Source organism: Lepidothrix coronata, unplaced genomic scaffold (assembly GCF_001604755.1).
Source record: "Lepidothrix coronata isolate B3197 unplaced genomic scaffold, Lepidothrix_coronata-1.0 Scaffold105, whole genome shotgun sequence".
Classification (NCBI taxonomy): domain Eukaryota; kingdom Metazoa; phylum Chordata; class Aves; order Passeriformes; family Pipridae; genus Lepidothrix; species Lepidothrix coronata.
Genome location: NW_016690285.1, coordinates 2,922,654 through 2,936,466, shown reverse-complemented (window position 1 = coordinate 2,936,466; position 13,813 = coordinate 2,922,654). Strand labels below are relative to the sequence as shown.

The window sequence follows — 13,813 nt, the reverse complement described above, 5'->3', positions numbered from 1 at the left end:
AGCTATCTGAAAAAAGTATCTTCTTTTAGTATTTAAAATTTCAGTCTGAAATATATTAATATTTATATTATAGATCAAATCAATATGCTACTAATACAAAACAATTCAATAATACAATATAAACTCATACAATGAACTGCATCACTAAAACAGCATTTGCTAGAATTCTAACAAGGCAAGGCTTCCTCAGCCTGAGGCACTCCACACTTCCTAAAAGCAGGAATTTGTGATTCAGGCTATCTTCTTTTGCATCTATTACAGTGAAAAGATATTTAAAACCTACTCTTATGAATAGCAATAAATGCAATAAGTTTAACAAAAGCTCTTCTCCTCCTCCACCGTGCGAGTACGTTTCCAGGCTGGATCAGTGCAGGAGCAGCCGCCCGACGGACGGTGGGTGGTTCCTCCCACGCCTTTTGGAGCACTCAAGTTGGCCAAAATAAAACTCATCAGACAAATGCAACTCCTGGATTCAGTGTGCCTCTAATTCAACACTTTTTAGGTTGCTGCATATCTCCGGGGTGGGTTTTTTGTCGTTGGATTTGGGGTTTTTGTTGTTGTGGGTTTTTTGATTTTATTTCAGTGTCAGTACACGACTTGATGAATATTTTTGTGCTGCTTAAAAATAACCTCTGTGTTCCACAACAAAACTAAAAAACTGTCTCAGTGGTGAAAGACTGACTGCATCGGCCTGAACAAAAAGCATCCCACAACAGGCAGTGCTCTCTACCAGAACTTCCTTAAGAAATGTCAAGTCCTTGAACCAAAGGAAGTTTTTCTATCAGCCTGTCTATTCCGTAAACAACTCTAAACAAAGATTTTTTAAAAATTATCTTCTGGAAAAGAACATGTTTAATAACAGTGAAATCTCCCAAATCTCAGTGTATCCTGTTGCTGTGATTCACACAAAGAAACAACAGCAAAACTAAGAAAACTCAGGGATTTTCTTTCTTTATGTGATAGTCTAAACAACACAGAGTAAACGGGCACATCTCACGGGTCTGTGGGCCAGTCTGGGACTTCTGAGTTCAATGTTTTTTCATCTCTTGTCCGAAATACCAGCACTGCCAGGAACAAGTGATGTACCAGTGACCTCACTGCCAGTGTTTTCTGTTTCAGCTGAAACATGGCACTGGGCATTTTCATTACATTAGTTAGGAGGACAAAGCTGGATATGAGGGATATGGAGCAGCAACAGATGGCAAGTTCTGTCAGCATATCTTTGATTAAGGATGAATCAAACAACACAGCCCAGCAGCAGGACTGGATCACGAGCACCCTGAAAAGGTGTGTGTTACAAAGAGTCACGTTCTTGGTATCTTCTCCAATCCTTTCATCAGCTGGATTTTGCCTTTCTCTTTGTAAGCTCTACAGAGCATGGACCTCCCTCTATGTCATAGAGGGGCACATCATTTAGGTGCTGGTACGGTACAAATGAAATCTCCTTTCATTATATGCTCTCATTTCTACACTGTTGTCTTGTTTCTCAATAAGAATATCTGGCAACTTCATTTTTAAATAACAGGAGGAAAATATTAGCTCATTTTGAGATGTCTCCCTATGTATCTTTTGATACCGTGCAAAACTTGAGCTTGAATCTGTACAAGACAATCAGGGAACAGGGCCACACAAACACACCCGTACATGGAATGTTTCCAGTTAACACTCCAGTTCTTCACTTGCCCAGAAGCCCCTGCAATCACATCACATGCACCATCTTGGCTTTATTTGGTGGAAGATATTAAATACTTCAGCTTTAAGCACGTCACACCGACATGGAATTTAAAGAGTGATCATTTGTCTGAAATTGTTTCAGGGATCAGTGAATTTATTTGGTTTTAGTTTTCACCACTCAGATTTGCCTCCATGATCACAAAGGCACAAATGCTCCATTCCCAGGTTACACAACAGGAAATTCTGCCAAGGCAAGACAGTGAAGAGCATGGTTTCAGAACTGAAAAGGTTCCTTTCAGAGTACTAAGGATGCATTGCCTGCTGCTGCCTTCCTGGGGAAGAGGACAAGAACCCATCACAAACTGGGAAGTCTCCTGTTCACATCAGATTTCTAGCAGAGATGGCCTAAGTAAGATCATTTAAAGCAAATTAAAGGATAGACTAGGTGCTTTCTATTTGGACACGTGTAATGCAAATGCTTTTGAGTACATTTCCAAAAACCTGTTAAAAGCATAGCCCAGGTGATAACCTACAGCTTATCACACCACGTAGGGGCCACAAGCAGCTTTTGTGAGGAGATGAAGACAGGGACAGTTTTTGGCACCCACAGAAACTAACAGAATTTTTTTAAAGCTTCTTCCTTGTTCCCTTACAGCTAGACCTCATGAAAGAAAAGGCAACATCTGGCACCACATCCCAGCTCCTCCTTTTCCTCCCTTGCTCCCAGATCTCTGCTATTCTTTGCCCTGCCTGGCACTAGGAAAACTGCCACTACCTTCAGCCCCTCCACCTCCTCCCAGGACATTCTCCCTTTTGCTCCTGCTGCCTCTGGAGATGGCCCCAATCAGTCTAAGGACATTTCCTGGGCCAATCTGACACCGTGCAGGGCCACCCCTGCTGCCAGCCAGCACAGGGACCCCCAGACCAGTGAATCCCACTGGAGCTTCCCCACCCAATGCTCCAAGATGTACCTTGTTCATCAGAGAGTGGGGACCTGGCGCCCTAAACTGCTCTGCACGAACTCAGTTACCCTGAAGGCCAGCTCATCCCACAGCCTGCACAGGGGCACATCCCAAGGATCCCACAGCCACGGGGGAATTTCATTCACTGCCCACAACCACCACCCCACGGCTGCACAAACAGTAAACACATCAAAAATCCCCCCACCGAGCTGTGATGCAGAAAGCAAGTTTCAGCTTGTACACCTTCAAAGGGTTTCCAATAGATTCTCCTCTTTAGTAATGAATTAATCACAATACCAATCAGAACATTAGATCAGCTATAACATTGATTTAAGGTTCACAAAAACACACCACATTTCAGTTAAAACACTACATGAGGGGGCTTTAATTTTAATTATTTCTTGAATAATGGATCAATCGTTCTCAACAAAGTAACAACTCCCAGTTTCATTTCCTCTACTAAAATAAAGGCATACTTAAAATGATTTTTAAAAGCCATTAAACAGGAATTTGACCTGTCTTCAATTCCTAGTGCTAGGTAAGAACTCTCTAAAATGCTACACGAAGTAAAAAAAGGGGAGGAAGATCTGTAAGAGTTGGTCATCGAGACATTTCTTAGCAATTTCTTTTTCTTTTGTAACCACAATATCTTAAAACTACAATAACAGGAGAAAAACACATGAATAATAAAAGTATGCCCTTTAAAAAAAATTCTGTTAAAAAGGCATCTCGTTTAAAAATACCGTGCACAAACTTCCCAAAGTTGTCTCCGTTTGCCTGCAAGAGCAGGATGCCATGCAGAGGACCAGGAAGGTGCAGACAGGCACAGCCATTCTGTCGGGCCCCAGCCGAAGGCTCTGCCCTCCCCTCCCGAAGGAAAGGCAGCAGCAAACTGGCCGGGCTGGTTCCCGGCGCTGCCCCCGCAGCAGCCAGCGCTCGCTCTCCAGGAAGCGGGGCTGACTCACAGCCCAGCCCAAAGGAGGACAAGCCCGAGCCCGAGTCACCTCCCTGACCCCGGGACACGCGCCGGCTCCACCGCGTCCTGAGACACCACGCACAGCCCTCTCTCCTCCAGCCTTCCCCTTTAATGACAGTGTCGGGGACTCCATCATCAAAAAACAAACTCATTCATCTCCCGTGAAAGCCAAGGAGTCCTTCCTTCCTTCCTTCCTCCCTCCCGAAATCCAGGTCTCTCTCCGCCTCAGAGTAAAGGCGCAGCGAGGGGGAGTGGAGCAAAGGTCTGAACGCTGCTGTCAGCTGCAGAGATTTAACTGACAAGACACTGTGATTTTCTTCCGAGCAAGCAAAAGCTTTGGCAAGGTCACCAGAGGCAGTTTTTGGCTTGTCTGCATCCACGTCTTCCCCTCCCTCTGCAAACCTCCCCTGAGCAGAATAAATGAGTATTCTGTTTGGATAAAAGAACATGAGAAGTTATCCAATGAACTAGGACATCTCACAGGCCTCAGGAAAAGCAGCTGAGAATCAGCAAAGCTCCCAAGCGTGCCCAGAGAGCTCTTGGTGCTGGCAGCCCCTCCAGCTCCACTCCAAGTGCTGCTGCCAGAGCCAGCTCATCCTGCTCCTCGGGAAGGGCCATTTCCACAGGCTTTGGTTCCGGGCTCGGCTGTGGTTACATATTTGCTCTCCATCTTCACTAGCAGTGGAACTGCCTCAATGACAGCACATTGCAGTCAAGGCTGGAACAGCAGCAAGTGATAGCTACAGGTCATCCCCGAGAGCCCAGTTTCAGATCCAGCTTTCCAGTCACTTGCACATAAAGCTCTGCTAGGCCTTTTTCTTTTTCCTACTTAATTACTGAAGTTTGAACCAGTTTACTTGTAGAGTGACAGTACATGCCATATTCATAAGGATTTGCTGTCTTACTTTCACTAGAGGAAAACCCCCCAAACCCAACTAAAGCTGCTGAAATTCCGGAATTCTGACCTGCATCAGCACAGGTTCCTCGGGAGATGCCCACGCACTTGTATGAGATGGTGAAACACATTCTTCCTGCAGCAGCTGTTTCCAGTTGTGTCCCACCCACTCCCGGCACACCAGGTCACTGTTCTGAAGCCGGGCAGCCTCTCCCCCAGCTCCTGCAGTCCTGCAGCTCTGGGCTCCCAGGCCACGGCAGCAGAACAGAGCCTTGCAGCCCATTCAGAAAAGTCCCCTGTTCTGGGCACTGCTCTGCCCAACCACACTGGCAACAGCTGGAAAGGAGCACAGCTGCTCCTCCAGAGCAATCCCTGGAACCCAGACCCCCTGATCCCACTGCAAATGACAGGGAAGTAACTGAGAGCAATACAGACCTGCTTGCTCTTCAGGGGTCTTTTCTGTAAAATATTACAATAAGTGCATACTAAAGCCAACTACTCTTGATTACACTCACTACAGTTTCATTAAGCTCACTGAGCTCCCTGAACCAGTCACTGCTTTCCTGCACCAGACAAATAACCCAGTGTTGCAGGACCTGCTAATTTTCAGCATCACAACTAAGAACGAAAAAATACCCCACAACAAAATTAAAACATTACTCACGGAGTCCCATCTTTCAGAATTGCTTTTCATCTGTACTTAATGTATTTAAATAACCTACATAAAGTGAAGCAGAAGTACATGAAGTTTTTATTTATGTTTCCTGTTTGGTTAATATGCAGAGTGTTTCTCCACAGAGGCTTCTCTCACAGTACATGAAGATTTCTACACTAAGCACCAGACACACATTACTAATTGAGATTACTATTATTTGTACATAGCATGTACCATCACTCAATATAAAGAATACACCAAAATACATTATAGATCCTATTTTGCTACTACACAAAGCTGCTATAAAAAAGTAACATATCCTATCGCTTCCCTTGTTTTCATTGTGTGACTGAAATCACGTTCATTGTAAAGGGATCCTGCATTACTGTTAAAAATGCAAACTCCAAAAGGTGTTATCTTATTGAAATTTTAAGAAAAACTAGAACAAATTCTCCCCTCTTATAGAAGATTACTCTTTCACTAGAGTTGCTCCAACTGCGTTTTATAGCAGAACTTCTATTATTAGTACTGCTATTTATCCTTAACATCTAACAAGATGAAAGGGAAAAAGACATAGTTTTTACTGGAAAAGGCCCATCAGCTGTTCTACCTTAATTAAAAATATTAATAGCAACTCATTCCAGTAGCAATAAGGCCCTTCAAAAGCAATTTCAACAGAAGGAGAAAGTTACTGCAATCTGCTTTCCACAGTCAGGTTACATTTGTTTGCATGTAACATTGTAATGTTTAACAGAAACATTACAGAAGACAAGTGCCAACAAAAAGCTCTCAAAACACACTCCCTCCACCTTAAACATGATGGACAAGACTGAATTAGTGTCTCTGCACAAGCTAAACAAGTATATTTAGTAGGTTCCCATATTTTTATGACAGTGAACAATTTATTTACCTCAAAAATATAGTTATTTGTTAAGGGGAAAACGTTGTCATCCTTGTTGTCTCCTAATCTCTAAACTCCAAGTTATCAAAAAATCAGAATGCTGTAAAAACTGAAAAGCTGGTTCATGCAACACTACTGCTCTCAGTCCAACCACACCTTTTCCTTCAAACAGTCGAATCTGGAAGCAGTGACTAATGTAAAAGTAACAAGGAGCAGAAGGCTGTTTAAAGAAAAAAAAAAAAGAGTACAAAGGTCTACGGGGCCAACACAGGCACTTGAGAAACACCCCGTTCTCCGCCGGTGAGCTGGGGATGCCTCCGGAGCGCCAGCCGGGAGGGGGAATGGACCAGAGCAGGCTCGAGCCATCAGCTATGGTTCTCCTGTGCTGAAACAGCCCAGGTTCAGCATCAGGATTAATTTTATTGTGCCGACACTTCATTTCCCAGCTCTCCCAGCCCGAGCCTCGGCGGTTGCAGTCGGTAACCGGCACCTGCAGAGCACTTTCTGCTCTGGCACTGCAGCGAGCCCGAGGCACGGCCGGCGGCACCTCCGCGGGCAGCGCGGGCAGCGCGGGCAGCCGGACCCGGGGCCACCGCTCCTGCCCGGCCCCTGCTCCCACTGCTCCGATGGGAGAGCGGGGGCAAACACCGCGTAAAGTTGCCGGAGCCGCGCGAGCCGCGCTCCCGGTGCGGGCCGGCGATGCTCCGCCGCTCCCCGGTAGCGGCCGGCGGGAGCGCGGCTCGGAACTCTGCGGTCACACAGCGGGTACGAAAATCTACATTCGATCCCGTGCGGGGAACACCGCGGCGGCAGCGGGGCCGGGGACCCCCGGGAGCACCGCGACGGCAGGCGGGGACACGCGGGAGCAGCGGGACGGCAGCGGGAGCCCGAGACCTCTGGAGCACCTGGACGGCCCCGGGCAGCTCCCGCCGCTCGCCCCGCGGTGCGGCCGCCCGGGGGCCGTGCCCGCCGCGCTCCGCTCTGCCCGCGGCTCCGGCCCGCGCACGCCCCGCGCACAGCGGCGGGCCCGGGCTCGGCGCGGCGCTCGGGGCAGCGCCCGGGCGGCGGCTCCTCCGCCCGCAGGGCCCCTCCGGGCGGCCCTGCCGGGCTCTCCGCGGCCCCGCGGGCGCGGAGGACGCGCCGTGCTCCGCCCGCGGGCCCCGCGCGGGTCCGCCCCAGGCGGCGGCAGCGGCTCCGCGGCTCCTCGGCCCCGGTGCCCCGGCGGGCTCCGCCGCTCGCCCCCCTCGCTCCCGCCCCCCGGCCCCACTCACCGCGCGAAGCGGCCCCGCCGGGCGCGCCCGCCCTACCCCGGGGTCTCCATGGTGGCGGCCCCGCCGCCCGCCCCGGCCCCGCCCCGCCCCGCGCGCCGCGTCACGCGCCGCCCGGCCAGGCGGCCGCGCCCATTGGCCAGGCGGGCCCAGAGGCCGCGCCCCATTGGCTGCTGCCCCGCGTTAAACCCGCCAATGGCAGGGCGACTTGAGGTTGCCGTGGTTACCGATGCTGTGCGGCGGCGGGCACAGCGCGGGACCGGGCCGGGCCCAGCCGAGCCGAGCCGGGCCCAACCGAGCCAAGCCCAGCCGAGCCCGCGCTGCGCCCGGGCCGGCTCTGTCGGGCGCGCCCGCCGGACGGGCCCGCGGGGCCGGACGCTGCCTCGCGGTGAGTGTCCGAGCGCGCCGGAGTGCAGCCGAGTGAGAAAGGGGTAGTGCGGTGGGGCCCGGCCCTTCGGGCAGCCCCTGCCCTGCCGCCGGAGCCCCGCTGGAGCCGCAGGTCGGCCCTGTCCGGCCGCACTGCTGAGCCGCGTGCTCCGGGATGGCCCCGCTCGGGCGGGGAGGTCGGGTCCCCGCAGCACGTACGGCCCGCGGGCCGCTCCCGCCCGACGGGCCGAGTGCAGGCGTCCGGGAAAGACTGGGAGGTACTTCCCGTGGTGTCTGAACATCCCGCCGCTTCGAAGCTTGTGGTCGCGGCTGAACTCTCTTGATGGCGTAAGGAGGGGTAAATGGGCTAAAGAAAAGCCACTATCTCTGAAGATGCTGTAAAACACTTTAATAACAGGTTTTGTGTGGGAGGGCACGTGTGTTAAATGCTTGGGCACGCTTTTGCATTGTGTGCTTGTCCTGAACAGACCACCTGGGTGTGTCGCAGGTACCTGACTGGTTTCCCATTCACGTTCCCTCCTCCCCTCCACAGCGATAGGCACTCACCACTTCACTGAGGGATGCAGCAATGACACTGTAAGTGGCTAAGAGGAGCCAAGACTAAATTGCCACTTGAATCTTCCTAGAAGTGCATATGTTCTCATTTTATTCTATTATGCTTTTGCCTTTTATCTTTTCCTGGTACTTGTCTAGCACGCTAAAAGGCTCTAGACACTCTCCTGTAGGCAGACTTGTGTTAGGTGTAATTCAGCGAGCAGCTCTTGCTGTCTGAAGAGGTTGTTTTATTCACCCCTTCCCATTGCATTGAGGCAAACTGTGTAGAAATCTTGCTGTAAACTAACCAAGAATTATCTGCATTTTTACTTGTGTCTTTTTTTTCAATCCAGGTCAGTTTTTCAGTTTAGTGTCTGATGGGATTCACCATATTTTTATCTTGGGCATAAGGACATGTGAGAACTGTGATGTGGTTTAATCAGTGTTAACACTATAGGTAGAACTGTGCCCTTCCCCTCTGTTCAGGAAGGAACTGCAGGTAACAAGGAGGTAGCTGAACATGGAGAGTCACCTTTAAACTCAGAATTCTTATAGTCCCTTCTCCTAATTTCCCACTAGGAATGCAATCTGCTATGCAGAAACCGTGTAGGTTATTGGTATGATATTTAATCTATGAGGTATTTGCTATTGGCATGGAATAATGCAGTAGGAACTCCCACAGCATGATCATATGCCACATTGAAAACACTTGGCAGCTGTAAACAGGGGTCTTGAGTCCTCACTGCTCTGAAGATCGCATGATTCATACCATGTGAGGTGGATATAAAATGTTACCAAACCAGAATAGTGGCCTCCTTCTAGGAAATGGGAAACAGGAGCTGAGAGGAATAACTGTAGAAACTTAGTAAAACAAAGAGTAACAAGGGTGAAATAAGTGGGGGAAGGGTCAAATGAGAGTGGAGAACTAGGGAAAAGGAAAAAGAAAATGTGAAATATGTAGATCTAGAATAAAGGGAGGAGAAAGTACAGAACCTCTGAGAACAGTGGCCTTCATTAGTTGCAAGGTAGTTTCTACCAAAGGTGTACTGGATTAATTAAATTGACTTCAAATCAGTCTCAGCTGCTTTAAACCTGTAATTTGGGTGTTGTGGCATTGGCTTGGCTTCCACAGATAACAGCTTTTGGCAATGAAGAGGCTTGTTGGCCCCGGGTGAATGTAACCATTCCTGAAGTCGCTGTGGGGACTGTGGAAGGCACAGGCTGCTGGCAGGACATGGGAGGTGGCACCATGCCACCTCCAGGCCTCCCAGGTTCTGGGTGGTTCCAGGTGGGGCTGTAAAGCCCAGAAGGATCAGAAGAGGCTGGTCCAAGAGCCCTGTATCCCCATGGAGCCATGCATTGCGAGGTTTGGCTGTGCTTTACACTTGCCCACTGGGGTGAGATGGGAAAGGGCAAGAAATACTGGCAAGAAGGAGAAAGGGATCTTGAGATGGTTTGTTTTGGCACAACACAAGTCTAAAGAATGAAAAGTAGTGTTTGAGATCCTGTCAGGTCTGGAAATATATTGAGTGACTGTCAGTGAAGAGCAGCTATTTCATTCTATCTGGTATTAGTCATCCCCTCACAGCTGCTTTATTTGCTTTGGCACCCTGAGCAGCCAATACATTATCTAATTGACTGCTGTGTGTCCCAGCCCAGCGATCCTGCCTGGTTATCCCTGCACTGAGCCCAACAGGGACAACAGAAGCTGTGCAAAGGCACCCCATTTTAACTTTGCACTGCAAATGGCTGCTTGCTTTGATTCCTGATTCCATGAGCTGATAGTGGGATTTGTCAAATACATGTTTCAGTTCTTATATCAGTTTTGGGATCAGCAACAAACAAGTACAGTTTCTTTTTATTCACCTTCTTGGGGATGTATCTGGAAAGTAAGATCTGTCTCGTTCTCAGCATCATTTGGAAAGCCCTGATTCTGCTCTGTTTGCAGTTCATAAAAACCTGCGTTTTCCTTCAGAACCTTACTGGTTTCTCTTGAGCCTTGAATCTGACCTCTTAAACTGTTTGTGCTCCTTTTCATTGGTTTAGAGGGCAACATAGTTAGCAGGCATTTGCTAGTTGTTTTGCTGCTGTTGTGCTCTTTCAATATTTCAAGTCCTTATGTTTACCTGCTTCCTTTAATCTATTCTGAAATTAACCCAAATTCAAGTCTTTCTTTTTATGTATATTCCATCTTTAATTTTAGTGATTATTTCTCTATTTGCAGGGTTACTTAGGTTTTCTTATTGGATGTAAGCATGCAGGCACCGTGACTAAATAGTGGGAATTGTTGGCACAGAACACTTGAACCTTGGAAATGCAGGGTTATGAAGACAAATATCAGTCACAAAAACAGTGTTGCTTGCTTTTTTTTTTTTTCCTGGAAGCTATTTAGGGCTATCTGTTTTATCTGTAATCTGTTACAGATACTGAAATAACAAAAGTTGGGGAAAAATACCCGGAGAAGAGCGATGCCCATGGCAGGTTAACTGAACACACGGGCAGCTGTTTAGAGCTCACGTGGGAATTTATTTAGATGTGTGGGTTTTTTCCCCTCGTTAAAACATACAATTTGATTTCAAAAGTTTCTGCAAGCCATTGTGTTGATATCACAGCAACTCAGACAATCACAATGCAACTGATTTTGGCTAATTTGGAGGCTGTAATTTTATTTGGTATAAAAAGCACTAAATGTTCTCCTGCTTTTTCTCCTTCACCTGGGAGGCGTGGCACCGAACAGGTGTATTTCTGCAGCAGTAGGGGACTGAGATTTTGCTGTTTCAGCAAGGGCTTTTACACAAATGTTCAGTTTCAGACAGTGCCATTCAAAATTACTGCTCTGCCGTGGGTGGAGACTGCCTTTCCCTGTGGTACAGCAAAATAGTGGGGAAAACTGTTTGGATACGGCCGTATTTTCTTCCTTTTGTTTGTATTTTCTTCCTTTTTTTTTTTTTTTCTTCTGCATGGTTTTGAAGCATCAGGTAGGAGTATTTGATTCAGGATCCTGCAAAATGCTCAGCATGACCACCAGCCTTCTGATGGCAGAGCCCCCGTGCTCTGGCTCAGCTGCCACGGGGAGGACAATGCTGCCCTGTAAGGATATCTCCAGCCTTCCTCGTGCCAGCAACAGGATCCTGCAACTGTGCAGGCAGCTGGATTTCACAATTGGTGCAGTTTCCCCAGAAACCTCCCCAGCACACATGCTCTTATTTCCTCAGTTGGCTTAGTTTCCTGGTGAAGTGCACTGTTCCTGCCTCGAACGCTGCACTAAGCAGTGGGAGAGGAGCTGTGGGCTGAGGGAACAGGGGGCCTCCTCTTTTGGCAGAAGGGGGGAATGTTTTGCCCTGGATACCTGTTCCAGCAGAATGGAGGTTTGAGGAACAACAGGTTACTGGATCACAGTGTGAGCTCCGTAACCTTTTCTGGACAAAAACAGAGCACCCTGTCCCCATATATTCCTTCCCCTGGTGGTGTGGCCCCAGAGCCATGTATGGGTGTTGTGTTTGGGCTGCAGGGGGGCAGGAAAAGGGACATCCTCGGGTGAGCTGTGCTGCTGAAGCCAGGTCCTAATTGTGAAACCAGGTTTGGTCACACATGTGCACCTGTAAGTCAGGGCTGCTCTTGGACTTTGCTGCACCTGACAAGACTGGACAGCTTGGCAACAGCCAAGTGGATGGTTTGGTGAGAGGATGGGAGGAATCACCAAGTGGGATGTCCAGTAAAGACAAGAAGGTCAGCAGTTGGCCTATTCTGTGGGTTTTCAGGTCCCTGTAAGTAAAAACATAAAAAAACCCTAACCAAAGCACAAAACAACTCCCCGCCAAAGCCCACAAACACAGCAAGAAACCCCACCACCCTATCTGTGGACAATGCAGGTACTTACATCTGCTCAAGGACAGGGGAAGGCCTGCTAAAATCCTTTGCAGTTCTACCAACTGCTGCAGTTCTCAAGCTGAACAAAATATTACCCATCTTCTTGCTAGGCTGTGTTTGAGGCCTGGGAAGAGTGTTGAGAAATTAAACAAATTGTAATTTTTCATACCAGACCAAGGATATAGAATTTCAAACTCAAATCTAGAGATCCCTATGAATAAGGAGGCAACAAAGAAAATGTATATGCAGAAAGAAGATTGATTCATATTTTCAGACTGTACATTTCTAATGGCTGGAACTGAGAGGCTTCAGACAAGCATGGCTTGTTTTTTGTAGTAGCATATCAGACAACATTATGCAATAATTTAAAGTGCAGTTGTGCCAAATGCTCCCCTGCACATAACTCGGCCTAGCAAAACTGGCAAAAGCTGTACAACATGATACTGATGCTCCTGACAAAATAACCTGCAGTGGCTCCTAAATCACATGAATTATCTGTCCCTCTGGCTTCTCTCTTGTAGGCTGCAAACAAATGTTCTGTTCTGACTCCTGCTATGCTGCTGAGACAAAAGTTGGCTGGGCTGACTCAGGGATGGTGCTACAGAGTCTTTGGTGTCAGCACAACCTCACAAGGTCCTGCTCCCTCAGGTTCCTCCTTCCCCCTGGCCCTGGTTGTGTCCCACCTGCAGTTTGGTGTGGGAAGGGACCTGCGGAGCTCAGGCAGGTGAGATGCAGAATTGCTCTGAAGTAGAACCATAAATGTGCAAATCACTGCAACTCCAGACAGCCACAGCTCCTCATAGGCTGTAACAGGGAAAAGTATCTTGGCTTAAGGAGAAATTGGACTTATTCAGAGTCACATGTTCTCAAAGCACTGATAAGCTGTACCCCCAACAGCATAAACTAATCCAGCTGTATCCTGCCTGCAGTTCATTAGGAGATGCTGGCACAAATTGGACTGTCAGCAGAGCTGTGGGGAGGGGGCCTCCAGCAGTGGGGCAGGGACCCTTTCCATACAGATTAGGTTTTCTAAAGTAAAAAACATCAGTAACAAAGCTAGCATGAAAATGTGGTAGGTGGAAGTGCTTTAATTTAAAAGACTATACAGAAGACGTGCAAAATGTGAGGACAACTTAAAATCACCTCTTAAATTCCATAAAACAAGGAACTGGAGTCCTCTTTCCCTTCCTGCATTGAGAAAATCTGGGCTTTACTAGATAGAGAAAATGAAGCTATCATGACTGAAACTGCATTTCCAATTGTTCATTTTGCAGCACTGGAAGCAAAATCACGTTGGTTGATTTATCTGAAGAGCAACGGGGCTGTGATTTAACAGCTGGAATCCAGATAATTTGCACAGATTTTTTTAAGCCCAGTCTTCAGTAGGTGTTTGTTGGTTTTTCTTAGAGTGGCTCAATGGCTCCTTTTTACTCTGAGCTTCTTTAGCTGTCTCCCATTGAACTTTTGCTGCTACTTGGTATTGATTGTTTCAGTATCTGACAGTTTAGTGGTTGTGATGCCTCTTGCAGAACACACTGTTCTGCTGCAGCTGCTTTGAGGTCTTGCTGCTTGACTCTCCTTGCCTGTAGAACTGCATCCTTATTCCAACGGCCCTGTGTCACTATACATGGAATCCACCTTGGAAATTCCTGTGCTACAGGGTGGATCCTGCCTCTGGATGAGAAGTGCCA

The 13,813-nt window shown here is 48.2% G+C and overlaps 2 protein-coding genes across 12 annotated transcripts in view; one reads left to right on the top strand and one right to left on the bottom strand.

Annotated features, from left to right (window-relative positions):
• Window positions 1–7,398, bottom strand: part of PKP4 (plakophilin 4) — a 72,011-nt gene extending 64,613 nt beyond the window's left edge. For all 6 annotated transcript variants that reach the window (XM_017823782.1, XM_017823784.1, XM_017823790.1 and 3 more), the window contains exon 1: window positions 7,335–7,398. The gene's annotated coding sequence lies outside the window, so the exon portion shown is untranslated. The remainder of the gene's footprint in view (window positions 1–7,334) is intronic.
• A 268-nt stretch (window positions 7,399–7,666) lies between these two features.
• The window catches only part of CCDC148 (coiled-coil domain containing 148), a 52,335-nt gene continuing 46,188 nt past the window's right edge, over window positions 7,667–13,813 (top strand). For 4 of the 6 annotated variants that reach the window (XM_017823763.1, XM_017823766.1, XM_017823761.1 and 1 more), the window contains exon 1: window positions 7,678–7,719. The gene's annotated coding sequence lies outside the window, so the exon portion shown is untranslated. Of the gene's footprint in view, window positions 7,720–8,036; window positions 8,056–13,813 lie in introns of those variants that run through there. The other 2 variants (XM_017823767.1, XM_017823768.1) reach the window with 2 other exon arrangements.